The sequence below is a fragment of the Lathyrus oleraceus genome, chromosome 5 (genome assembly GCF_024323335.1).
Source record: "Lathyrus oleraceus cultivar Zhongwan6 chromosome 5, CAAS_Psat_ZW6_1.0, whole genome shotgun sequence".
Classification (NCBI taxonomy): Eukaryota; Viridiplantae; Streptophyta; class Magnoliopsida; order Fabales; family Fabaceae; genus Lathyrus; species Lathyrus oleraceus.
The window spans coordinates 149,679,465-149,703,488 of NC_066583.1; positions in this window are offsets into that span (position 1 = coordinate 149,679,465).

A 24,024-nucleotide genomic window follows, 5' to 3' on the forward strand; every position below is an offset into this window, starting at 1 on the left:
ATAAATTTTCAAAAGTATATTTCAAAATATTTAAATAATAATATACAAACTAAAAAATCAATGACATAATAAAATAATTAATATTTTAAATTATCAAAATCCAAATATTTCAAATTACTAACATATAGGAATCCAAGTGAATATGATGTCTCAAATTCAAACTTCAAACCAATCAAAATCTTCAAACTCAAACTTCAACCAATCAAAAAAACTTTCCATTAAAATTTTAAATACGGTGCGAATTTCTGCTGAGTTGTTTTTAAAAAGTTTTCAAGATTTTCTTTTTTCTTTTTTCATGTAAAAAAACACTCTATCCGAGGAGCCGATTTTGATGTAATTGGAGTTTATGAGGATTTTGTACTATCCACAGTTGACAACTATTGAAACTTGTAATAATTATAAAAAAAACAAATAGTAACATGCTATATTATAATCTTGTACGATTCATATCTGTCCATAAAATTGGGTAAATAATTTATTATAATCTTGTACTATGATCATATCTGTCCATAAAATAGGATAAATAATTTAAATCCATCTTTTTCATCATAAATATGATCAGTGTTTGAGATCAACAAACTTTTTCATCATAGATCCATCTTTTTCATCATAAAATTTAACACAATAAAATTTTATCACTACACATTAACCGACGTGAAAAAATTTTATTGTGTTAAATATAAATAAAAAAAAAGTTCAATATATTTTTTAGACCAAATCTATTTAATATTTATTCTTATGGAAAGCACACGAGGGAAAAAAAATTCTGAACAATGACATAAAAGTTTTTTGAATAACATATACTTGTCCCACACATTACTTGTGCCTCATTTAGTTTGTTGACGTGTCAAATTGTTGTTGCGATACGCACGCCGGGGCCTCTGTTGAACTTGATGCTGTTTGGATTTTGACAATATGCATCAGACACGATAAGTGTTGGATAAACTACTCCAAGAATATTAGTAGAAATTCCTCAAGTTGCATAATGAATTTGAAAGTGATCTTGATTGATGACATGTTTTCTATTTGGACATTGCATCATTCAAAATCATATATCAACATCCATAGTGGAAAATCTAATATGTAAATATTTAAATGGATTCCATATATATATATATATATATATATATATATATATATATATATATATATATATATATATATATATATATGGTATCAGAGCCAGGTTGGTGGTGACTATTGATTTGCATTATCTTTTACTAGATTTCTACTAGTTTTTTTTATTTATTTTTAAAAAGAGTTATTTTGAAAGTTTTCTTATTTCACTGTTTCTTTTTAACCATAACCCTGAGCTTTGAATTTCTCTAAGGGTACCTGCTGGTAGTGTGTGGTCCAGGTCGTAAGTCCAGATAGATGAGGCAGTAAACCCGTTGGTTTAGCACACTGTAGTTGCCGTTAAGAAAACAAACAATAAGGGGAAGGATAGAGATAGATAGTGGGTGAGAAACCTAGTGGGTGAGAAACCTGAAGAATAACTAGTTCAATTAAATAAAGCTATTTGTATAAATATTGTTTTAAAACCATGTCTCAAATCATCAAGGTTTTTAGTGAATTAGGATGTAGTTCACAGAGTAAAATTAATAACCGAACCTTAGTTCCTGCTACCTTAAATAATGATAAAATTGAATTAGATCAAGATACCTTCCAAAACCAAGAATTAGAATTCAGGAAATGGAAAATAGATTAGTTAATTGGTCTATGCCAGAAATTAAATTAAAAAAAATATATAAAATTGGTACTTTTGATTTTAAAAGTCAAAAGATTATTCATACTGTTGAATCCGCTACGTCTGTTAGTAACAAGCATGAAACTATTAATTTGTTAAATAAAAAATTATTAGAAACACATTATAGAGAAGGTTATCGCTATATCCATCTAGGATTAATTCAGATAGCTATAAAACCATTACATAAACTAGGGTTAAACACCCCTATATTGCTAGTTCTTCGAGACACTAGAATTAAAGACTTTCATAATTCAACTATTGCTATAGTTGAATCAAATCTTAACGATGGTCCAGTCTACTTTAACTGTCATCCCAATTACTCTATGAGCTTGGCTGATGAATTCACTAAAAATTCATTAGTTATATACGTCCAGGGTCTAAGTGATAAAATCAATTATGATAAAGATAAGAAGTTAAAGACAACAACGACCCCCTTTGTTGTCCTCAATTACCTTCCACTCAGAATTACTTTTGAATTATTGACTCTACTTTATTAAAGTTTTTGTTTTATTTCAATTATTCAGACCATGTGGGTCATTACTTTATTAAAGTTTTTGTTTTATTTCAATTATTCAGACCATGTGGGTCATTACTTTGTATAAAGTTTATACTTAATTTAATTTAGTTTGAAGTCCGTGTGGATCCTTGCCTATAAAAGGATCATTTGTGTGTTGTGAAAGATATTCGAGTTTTCAGTCTTAAAACTTGGAAATCTTGATTGCCATCCTTTGTAAGTATTTTCATAAATAAAAGCAAGTCTTTTAATATTTTCAACATGTCTTCCATGTCTTCCGCATATTATCTTACTCTTACAATTTTGATTATCAATAATATCTTTATCTTTACTAATATTTCCACAATTATGATTATCATTATTATTATTTTAGAGGCCCCTACCGCTATATATATATATATATATATATATATATATATATATATATATATATATATATATATATATATATATATATATATATATATATATATATATATATATATATATATATATTATATATATATATATATATATATATATATCTTTTATTGATATATATTTTATTCTTCTAATTTAATATTTATTTTTTTACTAAATGAATTTCATTCAAATTTCTATATTGTATTTATATTTTTCAATAACTTTATATGATTGCATTTTTATATGAGATTAATTACTATTAACTGTCAGTGTAAAAAGTTTTACACCATCGATTCATCACCATCATCCGTTTGTATTATTTTATAGATTTTTAAAATAAAAGTCAAACTTCTTTTAATATCCGACGTCTATGATTAACTGACGGTGTAAAATCCTTTTACACTGTCAGTGTATTTCAATTAAACTCTTTTTATATTCTTCTAAAGCAAAATATCATTAAACACATTATTCATAACCATTCTCTAGATTAAAGAAATAAGGAAATATAGTCTAAAAATGAAATAAAGAAAGCATAATTTAAACATACTCAAAAATAACTGTTTTTTTATATATTTATAAAGTTAGAAAATTAAATAATATAATATTTGTTTTGAACATAATTTAAATGATTTATTATTTTAATTTTAATTGAAACTAAATGAGATAAGCATATAAATTATTATCAATTTGTTACAGTATTATTTTGGAGTGAGATAGAAAATAAATAGTGAGCTAGTAAAGTCCTCGGCGAAAGGCCTTTAACGAAAATCTCTGATGATCAAAAGGAGACTACTTATAAGGTAAATACTCTAGTGTTCTTGTCAAAATATAGAGGTAAAACTTGCAAGTATGTAATAAATCTTACATTGGTGTGACGTGAAGTCGAATTATATATGAACGACATTTAGAATCGTATTTGATGAATATGATGTTTCACATGGAGGACCGTTGGATGGACCCAACAATTGAGATGGAAAGTTCCTTGCTATAGTGCAGGGCTACCTCGTGAGAGCGCACATGTTCGTCGACTTGAGTGGACATGGAATTAGATTGAGTCTCTAACTTTGGTCAATCTTATTGGGTTGTTTGGCCAACCTATAATAGTTTCCGTCAAAGTCCTTTCTATTAGACACAAGGCTTGGATTTGTTAGGGTAATGCTATCATTGGAGGCAAGGGAGTCTCATCCTGGTGTCTTATATATTGAGAATTTCCTCGGGGAAATGAGTAGTCTATTAAGGAGTTAAGTTGAAGTTATTAGCCTCGGGAGCACGTGCATTAAATGCTGGTTTCATTACCAAAATGTTATTTTGGGGAGGACCTTCACGCGGATATAGGCACAGGTAAGGAGGAAAAGCTCGGGTGCTTGAGTGCACTTGAGCGCCATTGTGAGATCAAGGCTCACATCTTCATATTTCCTTAATTCTCGTTCATAGATTTTGGTATTCTTGGTTTCCTATAAATCAAGGTATTGCAAACAATTGCTCTTTTTGCTTTCTTTGATTCAGAGTTCCATACATTCTTTTATCTTCCATGTGACTTTCATATTCTAGCAATCTTTTTGCGTTCTTTGATCTTCATTCTTAGTTACGAGGTATCTCCTAGATATTTGGTAATTTTTCTTCTCAATCATTTGAAACCCGCACACATTTGAGGTACCATTATCCTTCTTATCATTTTAGTTCTTTGTGTTTGTTTAATAGGTATGACCAATATAAGAAACCCAAAATTTACCTTCATAAACTTACTCAATGACGGTGATATAATTGATGTCTCTTCATGAACCGAAGTGATAAACCTAAGAACCTTAGAAGTGTCTTCTTTAGAGATAAGGCAAAACTTTGTGAAGATAGGGAGTGTTATAATAATGCAGGGGCCATATGTGGATGTCATTGAGTCGTAAGAATCCATGGGAGTGAGAAACCTCAAAGTCAATGTGATTGGAGAGGGAGAAAATGCTTCTTTCATATAAATATTAAGGAGATCACTTGTGGCTCTTCCTTTGCTAAACACCCCACGCTAGCCCTGTAAACCATAGAAAATCACCTGGACTACATTGAAGTCTTCAAGTTACTTAATGGTCGTGAACCTGGTGAAAACAAAATTAGATGGTGGATAAAAAGTAAGTCACACTCTCGTACTCATGGTTATAACTTTTGTATATTGGAAGTGAGGCAAAAACATACGACGGGGCCAAGAGGATCTCGAGTTCCTTGCCGATGCAGACCAATTCCCTTGAGTAGAATAATATATCTTAGGGAATCTTAGATAGGGAAATATAAGAAAGAAAATAAAGGATGCAAAGAAACAGAAATAAGTTTCTAAGGATATAGAAAAATATTTGTCAGAAAGATTCAAAACAACTGTCTTTGCTTTAAGACCACTCAAGGAATATCTTTAGAAAACAAAACATTAAACACAAGAAAACGGGTAAGCAAACATGAGTTAATGATAGAGGGATAATATCACAGAAATCAGGAAGTTGTACATCATTACCCAACCATCTTTACCCAAACATCTCCTATGCAAGAGAGTTATCAAACATGTGAATGCACTCTAAAACACATAATCCACCTCCTGAGTCTCAGAGTCTGATGATTTTTAGAAGCCACTTTTCATCAAAGGAAGTTTCCTTGACTCTAATTGAATCTACTTTTGAGCAACATCAGACTTTGATATTCTGATAAGATACAAGCATTATTCCTCAATATGGACCATGTTCAAATTTTTCTTGATGAAATCAAATCTTTTAATGGATAAGGGTTTTGTAAATATGTTAGCCCATTGATGATAAGTATCAACGAACTTAATATCTATAACTACCTTATGAACATAATCTCTCATGAAGTGATGTTTAATCTCAATGTGCTTGGTTCTGGAGTGCTGAATTAGATTCTTTGTTAAATAGATTACAGTAGTATTATCATAAAAGATAGGGATACTGTTTCCACATATCTGATAATCTACTAACTGATATTTCATCCAGAGTAGTTGTGTTCAACACATAGCATCATATATGTATTCTGCTTCTACTGTAGAGAGAGCAATAGTTGATTGTCTCTTTCTAGCCTAGAATATTAGGTTTTCACCTATGAATTGACAGTTTCCACTATTGGACTTTCTTTAAATTCTATCCCCTAGCATAATCAGCATCACAAAATCCAACCAGCTTATGATCTAGAGATTTCTTATAAAGAAGTCCCAGATTTGTTGTTCTTTCAGATGCCTAAAGATTTTCTTAACAATAGTTAAATGAGTTTCTCTAGGATCTGATTGGAATCGTGCATATAAACATACGTTGAATAAGATATCAGGCCTAGAAGCAGTTAGGTAAAGTAAATATTCGATCATACCTCTGAAAAGCTTTTGATCCACTTTGGAGTTATTTTCCTCCTTGTTCAAGCTACAAGTAGGATGCATACGAGTTGTCATAATCTTGCAATCTTCAAGATTAAACTTCTTCAGAAGCTCCTTTGTATATTTGGATTGATGAACATAAGTTTTATCCCTGCCTTGATTGATTTGGATTCCCAAGAATAATTTTAATTCTCCCATCATGCTCATTTCAAATTCAGCCTGCATAAACTTAGAGAACTCCCTGCACAAAGAAGCATTAGTGGAACCAAAAATTATGTCATCAACATAAATTTGAACAATCAAGATTTCTTTGTTCAGAGTCTTTCTGAATAGTATAATGCCAACCTATCCCTTTTTAAAACCATTTTCCAACAGGAAATTGCTCAATCTTTCATACCAAGCTCTAGGAGCTTGTTTGAGTTCATAAAGTGATTTCTTGAGTTTAAACACAAAGTATGGGTGGACCAAGTCCTCAAATCCATGGGGTTGTTTGACATACACTTCTTCTGGAATGACTCTGTTCATAAAGGCACTCTTAACATCCATTTGACAAAGAATAATATCATGATTGACAACATAAGAGAGAAGAAGTTTGATTTCCTATAACCTTGTTACTAGAGTAAAGGTTTCAGAGAAATCTATACCTTCCTACTGAGTGTAGGCTTAAGCTACCAGTCGAGCCTTATTCCTTACCACTTCTCCTTGTTCGTTTAACTTGTTTATGAAAACCCATTTAGTTCTAATGATGTTTTTCTGACTTAGTCTTGGAACCAGATCCCATATATCATTCCTTTGGAATTGATTCAGTTCTTCTTGCATGTCCATAATCAATGGATCATCTGATAAAGCCTCATCCATATAAGTTGTCTCAATTAAGGAAATAAACTCTAACATACAGTTATCATCTTTGAAAGTTGATCTAGTCTTTAAGGGATCGGCCTTGTTTCCAATTATTAGATCTTCTGGATGAGAATATTTATATTTGAAGGACTTATTAGGTTATGCAGAAATTTCTTAATCATCTTGAGCTTCTTCTGAATCCTCCACTTATGGAAGAGGTTCAGATACATGGTTAGCTTCTAGTACAACAACTTATGAATCTCTGACTTCTATGATACTAACATCTGAAGATCCGACATCTGAATGTTCTTCATAAACCTGTAAATCTGCAATACTTTCAACATACTTTGACGTATCATGGTCAGGCCCTTTGTCATAAAAGTTTACATGTATAGACTCTTCAACCATCTTGGTTTCAGAGTTATACACTCTGTATGCCTTAGAGCGATCAGAGTACCAAAGAAATATACCCTTTTTAGCCTTAACATCAAATTTCTTTAAATATACTTTACTGTTTAAAATGTAGAAAGTACATCAAAACTGATGAAAGTAAGAGATGCTTGGCTTTCTTCCTTTGAACAATTCATATGATGTTTTATTCATAATTGGTATGGTATAGATCCTACTCTAAACATAACACGAAGTATTGGCAACTTCTTCCCACAAGTACTTTGGAAGGTGAGTCTCATAGATCATGGTTCTAGCCATTTCTTGTAGTTATCTGTTCTTCCTTTCTGCAACCCCATTTTGTTGTGGAGTTCTGGGAGAAGAGAACTCATGGATAATTCCATGTTTATCACTAAAAATCTCAAAAGGCTCATTTTCAAGTTCACCACCATAATCACTTCTAACTTTTGGAATTTTTAGTTCCTTTTCAGACTGTTCTTGAGTGCAGAAGATGCTGAATACTTTATATGATTCATCCTTGGATCTGAGGAATTTAACCCAAGTCCATCTGTTGTAATCATCAACACTGACCAATCAATACTTCTTCCCATTGATTGAGGCAGTCCTAACAATACCAAATAAATCGATGTGAAGTAGTGTTATGGGTCTAAAGGTTGAGACAATGTTTTTAGATTTGAAATATGTTTTACTAATATTTCCTACACAAAGAGCATATGAGTGATAATCTAGATCTGGCAGTCCCTTAATAAGTTTTAGATTGCTAATTTTGGAGATCAACCTCTAGTTAGCATGACCTAACCTTTTGTGCCAGACCCATTTTTCATCACTCACTGACATAAGGCAAACAACCTTTTGGTCAGTCAATTCAGAGGATTAATTTTATACACATTACCCTTCCTCTTTCCCTTGAACAAGATGGATTTGTCAAACTCATCGATGACAGAAAATAAGTTCTTATCAAACACAACTTCATAACCATTGTCGCAAAATTGACTTATGCTTCGAAGGTTAGGCTTAAGTACACTCACAAACCAAACATTATTTACAGAGATTAGATAGTTACCAATAGTGCCCATTCCAACAATCATCCCTTTTTGTCCTCCTCCAAACTCCAAACTGCCTTCCTCCTTCAGAGTCAGGGTTTGGAACATAAGTTTTTATCCCGATATATGACATAAGCAGCCATTATCCAAGTACCAGGAATGTTGTCTTACTTATCCCTTTAGGAAAACCTGTAGAAAAAATAATTTGAGATTTAGGTACCCATACTCTTATGGATCCTTTTTTGTTAGTTCTTACAGGTTTTATTTTATTTTGAGCCTTTACCAAATAATAAGGTTTATACTCATTCCATAATTTCTATTTATAAAAATTTTGTTTGGGATAAGTTATGTCATTTGAACTCTTCAGAACCTTAGGTCTATAAGTCTTAGGTTCCGTTCTCTTTAGAACCTTAGAGTTGGGATCTGTAGGTTTTGGATTCTTCAGAACATTTGATTTATGAATGTTAGGTTCTGAATTTTTTACCACCCTTAATTTTGAAATCTTAGGTATAGATTTGTTAAGAAACTTTGATTCATTTATCTTGGGTTCTGATCTATTCAGTCTATTACCTTTGTTAGAAGCAGGCACAAAACAAGTTTTTAGCCCTGTCTGAGCCTTGCTTGAAGAAGAAATATATGAGGTTTTTATGAGTTGCGCTTTAGCACGTTTCTCATTGTATCCTAGACCTTTTCCTTTACTATTGCTTACCCCATATATTATGGAGGCAAGCTTGGTAATTTCAATACAAGTTATGATAAAGTCTTGAAGAGCTATCTCTTGCTCACTCAAGTTTTTATCAGTAACTTTATTTACTAGAGTAATGTGATCTTTCTCCGAAGTTTCAAATTTATTTTGAGAAAATTTAGTTCTTATTTTAGAAGATCACATTTATTTTTAAATGTCTTCATGTGTCTTGCTTTATCTTGACAGCAACTCATGAGCTCTTGGATGAAAGATATTAAATCAGAACAAGATAAGTTATAAAATACCCCATCTTCTCCATCTGAATCTGAATCTGAGGTTGATTTATATTTTGTATCTAAGGGTGTTGTGGCCATAAGAGCCAAGTTTTCTTCTTCGTCATCTTTGTCAGATCCATCCTCATTATCAAGTTCATCCCATTTTGCCATGAAACTCTTCTTGAGTTTATCATTGAAGCTATCCTTTTGAAAGCTTCCTTTCTTTCATCTCTCCTTCTGTAGATCAGGACAATCAGCTCTGAAGTGACCAGGCTTCTTACAGTTGAAACAATTTTTTTGGACATCAGTATTGTCTTTAGAACTATACTCTATGAAGCCACCACTTTTACCAGAGAACCTTTTGTTCTTTTTAGATAGTTGCTGGAACCTTATGATGATAAATGCCATCTCGTCCTCATCAAAGTCGCCATAAGAAGCTTTTTATGATTTCTAGACTTTAGAGGATTTGATGGTTTTACCACCAGATCTTCCAGCATAGATTTCAACACCAGAGTTTTGGATTTCATTACCGGCTCATCTTCATTCAGTTCCATTTCATGGATATGAAGGTTTCTTATCTGACTTTCAAGACTCAACTTATTTAGGTCTTTAGCCTCCTAAATAGTTGTGACTTTAGGTCTGAATCTAACAGGAAGACTTCTTAAGATTTTCTTTATATGGTCAACATTAGTGATACTTTTGCTCAGGATCTGAAGGCCTGATACAAGAGTCTGACCATCCCCACATTGTCGACAACCATGTCTATGCCATCTTCAAGTATGTCCCATAGCTCGTCATCAAGGCCAATAATGCAAGTGTACACTTTTCTTTTCCACCATTCAAAACTGCATGGAATTACCACTAAATGAAGGTGGTTTGGCATAATAATGGCTTTTATCAGGAGCATTATAGTCATAAGAAATAGAAACACCAGACATGTTAGAACAAGTATATTTTTCTTAGAAATGATTACTACACCGCGGTTAAGTGTTAAGTGCATACCGTGCTCTGATGCTAGCTGAAGTTGAGAAAAATACACAAGAAGGGGGGGGGGTTGAATTGTATATTTCAAAAATCCAATTTCACTTATGAACCAATAAGTTCAGATTCTGAAAAATATTCAGAGTCTGATACAGAAATAAATATAACAACAGATTAAAAACATATAAAAGTAAAAGCAATCAACAAACAATAATTATCCTGGTTCCTCTCCTCAACTGAGAGTAGTTTTGTCCCTTTGCCTCAACAAGAGCTTTTCACTATAACCAAACAAGTTACAAATTTCTCAAGCACAGTTGCAAGAGACTTCAATGCTCAATCAACCTAGAAAGATTCTTCTTCTCAAGCAAACTCGCAAGAGACCTCTTGCTCAATCAAACTAGAAAGAGACCTCCTTACTCAAGTACGCAGACAAGAGACTTCTTTGCTCAAGCACGCAAGCAAGTGGCTTCCTCTACTTTAAACAAATAGTTTAGTAGAGATGACTATTATACTTTGATACACAATCAGAAGTATAACAGTGGTGCAACAATCACAAAGGTTTCCAACCTTTCTAAGATTTCTAAGATAATCAAAGCAATAATGGTTACAAAAATAATAGTTCAGAGTTATGCCAAAGATCTTGTAATGTGTTATGATGTTGTTATCTTTCTTTGAATATTCAACTTCCTTTTATAGAGGTAGAGAAAGATTCGTTGAAGAGTTTGAACATAATGAGAAAACTTAGTGAAAAGTTATGCCAAGAAAGACATTGGAGTCTAGCATCTTATTTGAAGCTTTTTCCGCTGAATAATGGTATAGTCCATAACACCTTTCAAAGTAGTAGGTATATACCAAAAGGTAGAATAGGCTGAATATGTCACATCATTATTCCTCGAGCCTTGCAAAATGAAACCCTAGTTGACTCTGTCCAGAAATCTAGGGCTTTGATAAGACAAGTCTGCTTTGGTACAGTGTAGGATCAACTGGTCTCCACGTTTTCAGAGACTGAGCTGTCATCAGAAGCTGGATCATGAGACCAGGGTCTGATGCCTTTAGAGGTGATGTGTCATACCCCGATTTTGGTCCTGAATTTTTTCCATTTTTTCATTTTTATTTGACACTTGGCCTAAAGTTCATTTGCATACATTCATGACCAAAGGCAACCATCCATTCCCAAATCCATATTTTTTTTGATAAATATTGACATTATTTTTTTTTTATCATGGTGTTTTTTGATTATAAAATGGATTCTAACTATTTGACTTTTTAATTTTCAATTTGATTTTAATTTCAAATTAAGTCTAATTCCAAATTTCAATTTAATCTTAATTGTGTTTTTACTAATGATTCAAACTCTAATTGATTTTTAATTTCCAAATAAAATGTTAGAATTTGACATCAAAGTAATTTTAACAAATTATAGATTAATTTGATTTTAATTGGTTTTATTGGTTTTTCGATTCTTAATTGACATTTAGATTAGTTTTGGATTATTCCTAAAAATCCATATCCATTTTATAACCAAACATGATCCATTTCCCATCCATAGTGCATTTCAAATCAAAATAGTACATACACTCATTTCATAACATTCAATAATATTTAACTTTCGAACATTTCCAAACTCATTTTCATACATACACTTTCATGTCCATGCAAGAAGACAAAGCCATAAGTAGATGCCGTGAACTTTCCATAATAAAGTTGGAGCTACAATCAATTCTTGTTACAAACTATCCATGGATACATCAGAATCATAAAGCACAAATGTCTAATGGAGTTCTACTGTTACAAATCTAAACCAATCACATCTCATGTTGATCCCTAAACTACCAGATGCTATATTCCAAAACTGTAACTCGTTTTACATGACAGGGATATTATTTTTACAACAAGTATCTACAGCAAGGTGATCCAACAGGCAGCCTGCAAACAACATCAGGGTGTGTAATGGAATATCCATTGGTAACCATCTGCCAGAACAATACCATTCAGAACCTTTTCTATTTGGATACAGAATGGGGTTTACATGATCACCTGCTAAATCACTTCCAGTTGAAACCATTGCAAGATGCAGCACGAACCAAGGCTAGGCCTTCTGCAGCATCACCAGCAACCATGTCCAATAGACCTGCAGTAGAACACATCGCAATACAAACCAAAGCATCCAATCAAAATTCACATCAAGACCAAATTCCAATCCAATTCCAACATAAATAACATTCCAAAATGATGGTGCCAGTTACCCAGACCAGTGTTGCAGAAAAGTTTGTTAGACCTGTACTTTCTTCATGTATGACCACATCACTGGAGCTAAGGAACCCTTCAACTGTTCCCACTGGTGCTCCACAACCTTGTGGAGTTTTGCCTCCCGAACCTTGGATGCAGAATGAGCGTGAGCTGAAATGAGAGAAAAGGAAACAATCAAACCCTGAATCTGCTAGAAGGTCAAGGCTAAGATAAGCAGGCTTTGGAAACTGAAGAAGTGCAGGGAGAATTTGTTGAATTTGTTGGAATTATAGCTGCAAGCAACCTACAACATACCATGAGTAAGCCAAAACATGAATTGTAACAGAAAAATAGGAAGCAAGAAAAACAGAATAGGAGCGTTAAACCAAGGCCATGTGAAGACCAAAGCTCCTCATGTTTTCACCGAATTCACTGCAGTAAAACATAGCATTAGCAAAGCATTAAAATTCAAGAAATAATCCCAAAATGAAATGGAGACAAAAATTCAAAGGAAAAGCACAGGCTCAGATTACCGTTTCCAAATCTAGCATCAAACAAGACGATCCGATTCTGAGCACATCAAAAGGAGTTTGCAGAGATACTCTTTTGAACTCCATATACCAATCCGAAACCCAAATCGACCAAATCGACCAAATCGTCGTCGCGTCCGCGGGTTCACAGGTTATCACTCTCTCTTTATGCATGATGCGTTCGACTGTTTACCGCTATTTGTTTGTCGTTGTTCGAATCCATCCCCGATATCACCCTTTTTGCCATTCGCGCTTTATAATTGAAATTGGAAGCGAGGACCTTGGGGTTATTTCATGACGCTTCTGTACGGTTTAGGTGTTGTTGTTCTGAAAAAGAAGGAGGGAATTCTGATTTGGGAAAGAAGGAGATGGTGGCTCAAACAAATCCAGTTTTGGGTTTATTTTATTTTTTTTACCTGATTTGTCATGCTGCTGGGCTTCGATTTCTAACGAACCAAACAAACCCAGACAGTCTAAGAGGCTATTGGGTGTTCATTCGGCCCAGGTGTTTGTGGCCCATGCTGACTTTTTTTTTATTATTTTATTTCATTTGGTTCTTTGGTTATATGATTGGGTCGTTGTTAGGATTACAAGTGACCATCGGTGGCCTAGTGGAGGGGAAGTGGTCTCACCTCCCTTTGGGTAGTGGGTTTGATACCCATATATAGCATTTTATTTCTTCTAGCATTCATTTTTTTATGTTCATGTTTTATTATAATTTCTCCTATATTCATAGTTTCATTATTGTTTAATAACACAAGTTGGGTTTCCTTTAATTTCATCATCCATTCAAAACCGTTTTAAACTATTAAAATCACACTTTTCTCGATTCAATATCGAGCCCATTTCCATACCCTTGTAAGTCGATTGCTTTTAAGCATCGCCATCAACCTCACATAGCTTACTCTTGGGCTTTCTTACAATGAGCCGGTTCTCTTGCACTTACACTCATACATTGCATTATTTGTTGTTTGGGCCCGATTTAATTATTTCATGATTTTGAATCCCCATTTGACAAAATGTACCCCACTCCCCCGATGTGTAATAATTTTGTACTGTTTTATTTCTTTATTTGTTTGACTGTTTAGTTAGATACTAACACAAGAATAAAATCAACCATTTCCAAAGGATCAAAAATAATGACTCGATCCAACGTCGAGTATTTTCTCAATAAATAAATCAATTCATTTCTCCCTCTTATTCTATTCCATTTCTTTCAAACTTTCATCAAACGCTTGATTCAACGTCAAGTCAGTTTTCTTAATAAAAACTCAAAAAATATTAATTCATAGTTAAGACCTTTTCAATAAGATGGAAGTGGAACGTGGTGTATACCGCGCACTCCTGAGATTAGGATTCGAGATGTATATCTCGCCAATCCTAGCTCTTGCCATCATCCAAATTTATCCACTTTGTTTTCTCTCAAACACTCATTCAAATTTCTCTTAAACGTCCATCAATACTTGATCTAGGGTCAAGTCATTTTCACAACAAAACTAAAAATACTTAATTTTCATCAAACATTTTTCAATAAAGATGGAAATGGAACATGGTGTATACCGTGCACTCCTGAGATTAAGATTCGAGGCGTACACCTCGCCTATCTTAGCTCTCGCCATCGTCTAAAATTGTCAATGCGGTTTCTTCAAACCCTTTCTCAATCAAACCTAAAAATACTTAATTTTCATCAAACATTTTTCAATAAAGATGGAAATGGAACATGGTGTATACCGTGCACTCCTGAGATTAAGATTCAAGACGTATGCCTCGCCAATCTTAGCTCTCGCCATCGTCTAAAATTGTCAATACGGTTTCTTCAAACCCTTTCTCAATCAAACCTAAAATACCTAATCTTTATTAAACACTTTTGCTAATAAAGATGGAAATGGAACGTGGTGTATACCGCGCACTCTTGAGACTAGGATTCGAGATGTATATCTCGCTCATCCAAGTTCTCGCCATCACTCAAAATACATCCAACCAATCAAACTCTTTTCTCGCCGCCGTGCGACTAATCAAAAACCTTTTTTTTTCATAAATGAAAGATATATTGTCTTAAGTGATGCAAAACAATGTTTCGGCCACGATTGTTGAGTCAAGATAAGTGACGCTTTTCCGAATGTAGATTTATAAATCCGTTCGATGTGTGGTATGCGTCCACTCCTCATCTGTTTTGGGTAAAACAATGTTTTCGTCGATTACTATAGTATAGCTTTCGCTAAAATCGACCAACAAACAAACATTTTTCTACCCAGAACTACGTAAGCCTTGATTTCTCTTTTGAGATACGTAGGAGCAGGATTTGTAAATCTTGTCAGGCCCACCAATAAAAACTTAGGTTTAGTCCTTCGTCAAAAATCCAAAAACATTTTCCTCTCTTTTACTCTTTCTTTGTCACCTAATAATTCGAAAAGCCTAATATTTCAAACTAACGCTAACGCGCACAAATGACCTAATGGTTCCCGTTGAGTACAACGGACGTGAGGGGTGCTAATACCTTCCCCTTGCGTAATCGACTCCCGAACCCTGTTATTGGTTGCGATGACCATATCTTATCCTTTCTTTGTCTTGGGTTTTATCGATATTTCACCTTTCCTTCTTAGGAATAAATAAAGTTCGGTGGCGACTCTGTTCAGTCCATCATTGCGAGCGTGCGATCGCGCTTCACTTTGAAGTCGTATCCCCATTTTTTCGAGGTGCGACAGATGACGACTCTGCTGGGGAAGACAAATCCTTAAGTGAGTCAAGCCTAGTTAGGACGTTTGTGTGCCTTTGTTTGTTTAATTATGTGGCTTTTCCATTATTTATTGATTTTTAATATCTTTATGGTTATATTGATATTTGTTGTATATTGGTTCCACCGTGTTGGGCACTTGGATCTTGATTGCAAACCATGTGGGAAAGACTCTACACCCGAGTCTAGAGTGAAAAAAACAACATAAGATAGGATGATGGTTGAGTAGTACGGACTCCCGAGATGGATACTTCGTAAGAGTCGGTACGAGAACCTCGAGGTGTATACCTCGTAAGCTTCGATGTTTGAAAGGGGTCCATGACTCTAAGAACCTTTTAGAACATTGAAACTTTGGCCAACTAGAAATGATGGTTGCGTGGTATGGATTCCCGAGGTGAATACTTCGAAAGAATTGATACGAGAACCTCGCTCAGAATAGATTCCCTAGATGGAGTTGATGACCGGTGTCGCATCCTGCGAAAAATCAACCGGCGAGCTAAAAATAAAACACAACACAGAGCCGCCACTGCGCGTTATTTATCCCAAGATAGGGAAAGGAAACGCTCAGAGAAACCTGGAAAGGAAATGGTCTTGCGACCAAAGAGAAAGGGTAAGGGAGTCGGTTACGCAAGGGGAAGGTATTAGCACCCCTCACGTCCGTCGTACTCGACGGGATCCACGTTCTAAAAAAATAGAAAAGGTTGCTAAACATCACACACACACAGGGAATGCAGGTGGGGTTAAGAGGAACGAGCTCGATAAGGTATCGCACCTTATGCCTACATATCTTGTCTGGAACAAGAATCAGAGCCACTGTAGTTCGGCTTACGCACGCCAAACAACACAAACAACACAAACAAACAAGGGTGGCAAACATGGAGCCCGACAACCACTGGATGGAATTACGTCAGCATCCGAACCCAAAACACGCACAAAACGGCAAACGTGGAGCCCGACAGCCAATAACTGGGCTTACGTCGGCATCCGGACCAAAACACAATCAGATAACAAGTAAACACACGCAAAAAAGAAAAAGGTTGCCCGGAGTGGTCTCGCACGACCACCTGCCTACATACCTCGTCTGGAACGAGGATCAGGGCGATGTAGTTCCCCCGAAAGGGACTGAATTACTAGCCAGAAACCAGGGGAAGACACACTACCAGGGAGCTGGACTCGAGCCTAGTGTTGTCATGCATCATTACCCTATTGTTGAGGTTTCTATCCTACTTGCATAAGCAAACCACTCCTATCCAGGAAATAAGCAAGCATACAAGCATACAAAATAATTCAAGCATACATCAAATGAGAACAAGCATCTCAAACAGATATCCACATAGCACGCACTATAACCAAACAAGTGGGCTCACACAATAGGTTTGACTGCCTCAGCAAGTCATCTGTACGGGCTGTGTTTGCTCTTAACCTTGCCATTACGAGGCTAAGGTGAAGCAGATGAGAGGTGAAGTGAGGATCAGACCTCACAGCTCTTATCCCTGACCAGGGAGAGCTTCTGACAAATGAGCATGGGTCCAGAATGGGGGAACCCTTCTATACTCAGAGACTCTGACACAATGTGCATTGCACGGATCTTGGGCTTGTAATCTCAATGCTACAACCATGTAATGGGAGCAAGGAGAAGACTCACAGAATAGTGGGGGATAGATTGCTTATCCCTAACTTCCACCAATTGCCTCTTTTAGAGGACTTTCACCTGCTTGGCACGAAAAATAAACAACCACAATCATTGCCTCTTAAGGAGGACTTCAGACATTTGCCCGGCCAAATAACAGGCCGGGTCTCCCAGACTACATGAAGTCAAGAGGACCTACCTCAAGCGGTTTACACAACCGAGCAGCGGCTACCAAGCAAGTTCTTAAAAGAACTAGAGCGACTAAAGGTACCTGTACAAAAGCTAACCAGTTAATAACTCAGACAACCAATCAGAAAACAACAAGTTAATCAGTCAAACTATGCAAGCCAAGGCACACAAAGGCAAGCTATGAGCTCAAGCCCAAGCTTCACAACCTACAAAACAATGTTATGTTAGTGTACAAACATCAAACAACATCATTTCAATCAACTTGGATCATTCTCCATGAGCCTTATGCTATTCATCCTGAAAAATCCAGCAAATATTAGCAACTAGACCACTAGGCCAAGCCTAGGGTCCAAAAGCAAGAAAAATTCCTAAACAGCAAGGTATCTCTAACCAAAGTCAAATTAATGCAAATAGAAAACCAACACAATTAGTCCCATGTCCATATCATTCATTATATTCATTCCATGCACAAAACAATCCAACTTATGCCAAATGGAACACAAAACATCCAAACAGAACTATTGCATCCAATTCCATACCAAAACAAATCCAAAAATCCTCAAATAATTTACACCTAAACAGGACCTAATCCAGGTATGGCACACCAAATTTCAGCTTAATTGGGCAAAGGGAACCATGTCAATGAAAATCAACAAAAACAGACACAATTACATGCTCCAAATCACAACATCAACATATGCATTCACTTCAAAAATTCATAACTCAATGAAAACAGTAAAGAAATGAGTGAGACCAAAACAGGGATGTCACATCATGTGTCTACAACTATCATACCAAATTTCATAAGCATTCAACACCATATGAGCATTTCACAAGGATATTTCAAACACATGTCACACAAGCTTGCACATTTGACCAACAGAGATGAAAAATAGCAATCAAATTGAAAATGCCACATAAAATTCCACAAAAATTCACATAGCATCTTAACATGTTAATGAACATCCATGCAAAATTTCACATCATTTCACCAAGTATAGGTCACTCAAATAAATCCAGCAAGTTGACATAATGAGGTGTGACACAAGTTGTCACACCTAAGTTCCAAAATTCATAACTCAATGACCAGGTATCAAAAATTCATGAAATCTACATGGAAATGACCATCAACCAGTCCACAATCATCACAAAAATTTTCGAGCATTTATTTTAGAATATGAGAATTTCACATTGGATTTGGCACAAGGTATCAAAATGTAGCACATGTTAAAGAAACCTAAGTCAAACACAAATATTACCATGCACAACTTCAACCAATAGGTCAAAAAAATCCTACAGTCAACAAGGAAGTCAAAGAAAAAATCCACACATTTTTATGATTTTTCTATGATTTTTTATGAATTTTCTAAGGTGTTTATAATTTTTAATGAATTTTTTAGAATTAAATTAATTAAAATGAAATTGCAGTGGCATAGTTGTAAATAACTGGCGCGGGCGGTAAACGTCTTATTTGAATTTTCAAATGGATTTTCAGATCAAACACTCAACCTTCATCGTTTTTACTCAGCAATTTCCAGAAATAGCAAGAACTCGATGAACAATGAACCAACACCAAAATGAGCAAACGCATACTCGTTGGAACCGTCTCACTACGCACAATCCAAATATCAACCTAATTTAACCTAAAAGTTCCTAAATCCTACGGATCGATCGAGTTAGGGTTTGGATTCGAAACTTCAAATCAAGATTTCTTCCTCTACACTAATCCATTCGCAAAACCAAAAGCATCACTACAATCCACATTCTATGCTCTACGATATGCACACAACAATCGAACAAAACTTGAGATTCGAAAAAATGGAAACCTGGAATGGCAGTGGAGATGTTGATGTTCTTCACGCGTTTAAGTCCAAAACAGATGCGAAACAAGCTTCAATAAGTTGAATGCCAGGCTCAGGTTCAATTAATTCCACTCCTAGCGCGCGAATTTTTGATTTGCCATAGATGATGCAATGTTGTACAGCTGAGTTTTGGTGCGAATTGGATGATGAAATGCAAAAACAGATGGAGCATGTGATGATTGAAGATCAATGCAACAAGAAATTTCGAGTTTGATCAAAAATTGATGAAGATTTGGTGAATTTTGGTTTTGGTGTTCTTGAGGAATTTGAGAGAATTGGATGAATTTCAGATCTGATTTTGGGAAGTGTGATATTCTGTTATGATTAGATGATGATTAGGAATATATATGATTGCTTAATCCATGCTTAAACCATCTAATTAGCCAAATGGAATGATTAGTGCAAATGTCTTAATTCAAGCAAAGGGTAAAATTGGAACTTCCCATGCCAGCTCATTGCCACCTCATGGACAGCTCACACACTCTCAAAATGACATGTGTGAGCTGTTGCAACTTGTTTCACTCTCATTGGATGAGTATTTTGGAAATTCACTATGTGGTGGCACTTTGTCCATTTTTGCAATTTCATTTTACAAGTCAAATTCCAAACCACAAGGCCTAGGCATATTATGATGATCCCAACAAGTTTCAAATACCATTTATGAGGTGTTGCAAAAATCCCCACTCAAAAATTCCAATTATTTCACAAGTTGGACAATTTTGCCCTTGGTTCATTTAACTGTCCAGTTGAAATTTGACTTTTTGCATTGACCACTTTTGAGAAAATCCAATTATGCACCATGAAAGTACATGTCAAATGGAGTTTGTGCATATAAAGAACTTGCAATTTGGACAAACCATGTGGAAATTATGGCCTCCTGATTATGGGTCATTTTTGAAATTCACTGGACCATAACTTGACAACCATACATGGGATTTTCAAGTTCTTGGACATTTTGGAAAGGTGAGAACAAGATCTACAACTTTCATGTTGAACAAATTTTCATTTGAAGCTTCCTTGGACATTTTATTTTGAGGTCAAAAACTTTCCATTTTTGGAAACTTCTATTACAAGTCACTTTCTATTTTTGGCAGTTTTTGTCCTGACTTGATTTTCTCCATTCTTAAGCTTTGAGATGTCAAATAACACTTGTTCCAACATGAATGAAGTGTATCCAACTCGTTTCCACCTCCAAATCCATAAAATCATGTACAGTTGACCATAGTTGACTTTTTCAACTGACAGATGAATTTTGCCAAGCATAGATCAATCTGAGCTCCAATCTCCTGATGAAATGGCTCAAGGGTGAATCCCTAGCCTCAATAAGCACAATATAATCATAGAATGAACTCCATAGCCATCATAAACCCCATCTCCTGACTATGCCCTGGCTGGCCCAATGCAACTGATTAGGGTTGACCAGTGGTCAAAACCCTAATCTCAAGGAATCTGCCTCCCATCACTTGATGACATCCAACCCTGATGATGATGATGTATCATTGCAATCAAGATGAAGACCAATATCCTTTGAGAATCACAAAACCCTAATTCCAGCCCAATCCTCAGATGGCCAATGATCAGTCAATAAACCCTAGGCTTGCACTTTGACTTCCTCATCTTCTGATCAAGACTTGGGAGTATGGCTTGCACAATGTAACCACATGATATGCAATATGACATGCCTAATGCCCTAAAAATGTATGCAATATGTTAATGCTAGTCCCAAGAGAGGAGGGCAAATTTTGAGGTGTTACAACCGGAAAGTATTTTCCGTAAGCGTCAAACAGTCTTTTGAATCCATGACTTTGAGTACCCTATCTAGAACCCAGTCGATGGTTGCGTAGTACGGACTCCCGAGGTGAATACTTCGTAAGAGTCGGTACGAGAACCTCACCTAGAATAGATTCCCTTAATGGAGTTGACGATTGGAAAGTATTTCCCGTAAGCGTCAAACATTCTTGTGAATCAATGACTCTGGGGATCCTTTGTAACAAAGCCCTAGACCATACCCGGTGAGAACCCCGTTTTGGAAAAGCAATCAAATTTATCAGTACCTCGGACTTTTGAACCCGTGTATAAAAAAACACAAATATGCATGGCTTGCATTGCATTCATTCACATTTCATTGCATCTGCATCTCATCATAACGCATGTCATTTTCCAGACAAAATACAAAAAAAAACTCATTCACCCTTTGTCCATGATCAGCAAAGTGATTCCTAACACACATTTAGAACAAAGAACCATGTCTCAAGATATGATGGACGAGCTAAGGAAAAGCCAAGAAGCACTGAATGAGGAACTTAATCTTTTGAAGAGCCAAATAAGATGGGTCTTGGAAACCCTGCAAGTCTTATTGAGAAAAGAGGGTCACCCAATATACACTGCTACAACAAAGAGAGCTACTACCCCACATCCATCTGGTGTTACCCCAAGTCAAGGGAAATTCTATGTGGCAACTCCTCATTTACCAGTATATAGACCTCCCTCAAGACGTCATCATCAACATCCTCTGGTTATTGCTCCTCAAAGTCACCAAAGCCAGGTTCAGAACAAAAATCAGAATCAGAACAAGAGGAACAAGGATCACAATGACTCGATTCCGGTGCCATATAGCAAGTTCTACCCGCAACTGATCCAAAATGCTTTGGTGACCCCTCGAGCTCTCACACCTGTGTCACCATACCTGCCATGGTACAATCCAAATGCAACATGTGAATTCCATAAAGGGGCATTGGGACATGACCTGGATTCTTGCTCAGCGCTAAAAGCCTTGGTACGAGAGCTGGTTACCAAAAAGAGCTTAGTCTTTGAAGAAGATCACCCGAAGATCAAGTGCGGATACCATACTGGAACAATGGGGCACCCCATCGAGGAATGCAAGAGTTTTAAGCTCAAGCTGCAAGGATTGATTGACATGAGGTCACCAACACTCAAGGAGGAAGGCTCAGGTATATATAACTTGATTTCTGAGCCAGGTAATGAGAAAGGGAAAGGACCCTTGAGACCCCTCAAGGTTTTGTACCACAAGGAAGATGTCAGGGATATGGCTAATGAGCTATCATTGTTTCCTGGTGTCGCATTACGTGAAAAACCGACGGGAAAAAGAAACAACAGAGCCGCCACCGTGCGTTATTTATCCCAAAAGAGGGAAAGGAAACGCTCGAAGTAAACCTGGAAAGAACATGGTCTCGCGACCGGAGATTGATGGGATCGGGAGTCGGTTATGCGAAGGGAAGGTATTAGCACCCCTACGCATCAGTCGTACTCGACGGGATCCATGCTCAGAAAGAATAGAATAAAGGTTGCTAGAGACTGCTCAAACACTGCACAAGCTAGAAGCAAACAAAGAAAAGACGGAAGAAACGGACTCGGTAGGATATCGCATCCTGGGCCTACGTAGTCTGTCAGACACAAACATCAGAGTCGACATAGTTCGGAACAGGGGAAACGTGCTCGCTAGGATGTCGCATCCTATGCATACGTATCTTCTCTAACCAGAGTAAGAATTAGAGCACTCGTAGCTCGGCTAACGCACGCCAAACAAAACGCAAACAGGAAACCGACTGCCAATCGCTGGACTTACGTCAGACTCCACACAAACTGGCAAACATGGAAACCGAATGCCAATCGCTGGACTTACATCTGACTCCGAACCAACAAACACACACAGGAAACCAACTGCCAATCGCTGGACTTATGTCAGACTCTAACAAGCAAACAAGGCACAGGAAACCAACTGCCAATCGCTGGACTTATGTCAGACTCCAACACACACAAAGGGTTGAAAAAGAAAAAGGGCGCCCGGAGAGATCAGCTCATCTCCTGCCTACGTACCTCATCTGGTATGAGGATCAGGGCGACGTAGTTCCCCTAAACAGGGAAAGAACTTCTAACCTAACCAGAGACAAAGGGAGACAACAAGCTACTAGGGAGACTATGACTCGAGCCTAGAAGTTGTCATGCATAAGATCCCTATGTTGAGGTTTCTATCCTAACTTGCACAGGAAGCAAGCTAGCCTAAACACAACACAATCAAGCAAATACAAGTACAATAAAGCAAGCACACACACTATATGCAAACAATTGGCTCACACAAGGCTAGGTTGTAGAAACAAGCCAACTGGAATGGGGTGTTTTTAGCTCTTAACCCTAACATTGAGAGTTAGGGTGAAGCAGATGAAATGGGAAGTGAGGGTAAGACCTCACAGCTCTTATCCCTGGCCTGGGAGAGCTTGACTCAAATAGAAAGTGTGGGAGTTCAGAATGTAGGAACTCTTCTCCACAAGTGACTGACTCTATGGACACGATTTTGGGTTCTTACTCACAATGCATCAACACATGGTGTGAGCAAAGTGAGTGACACAACTGAATAGCAGGGGATGGATTGAACATCCCTTTTATCTGCCAATTGCCTCTTAAGAGGACTTTACCTGCTTGGCACAAAATTAAACATCCACAAGCATTGCCTCTTAAGGAGGGCTTCAGACAGGTGCCTACCAATAACAGTAGGTCTTCCAGACTACATGAAGATCAAGGAATTATACCTCAGTGGTATGCAAACCACAAGCAATGCCAAGCAAGTTCAAATGAACTTAAA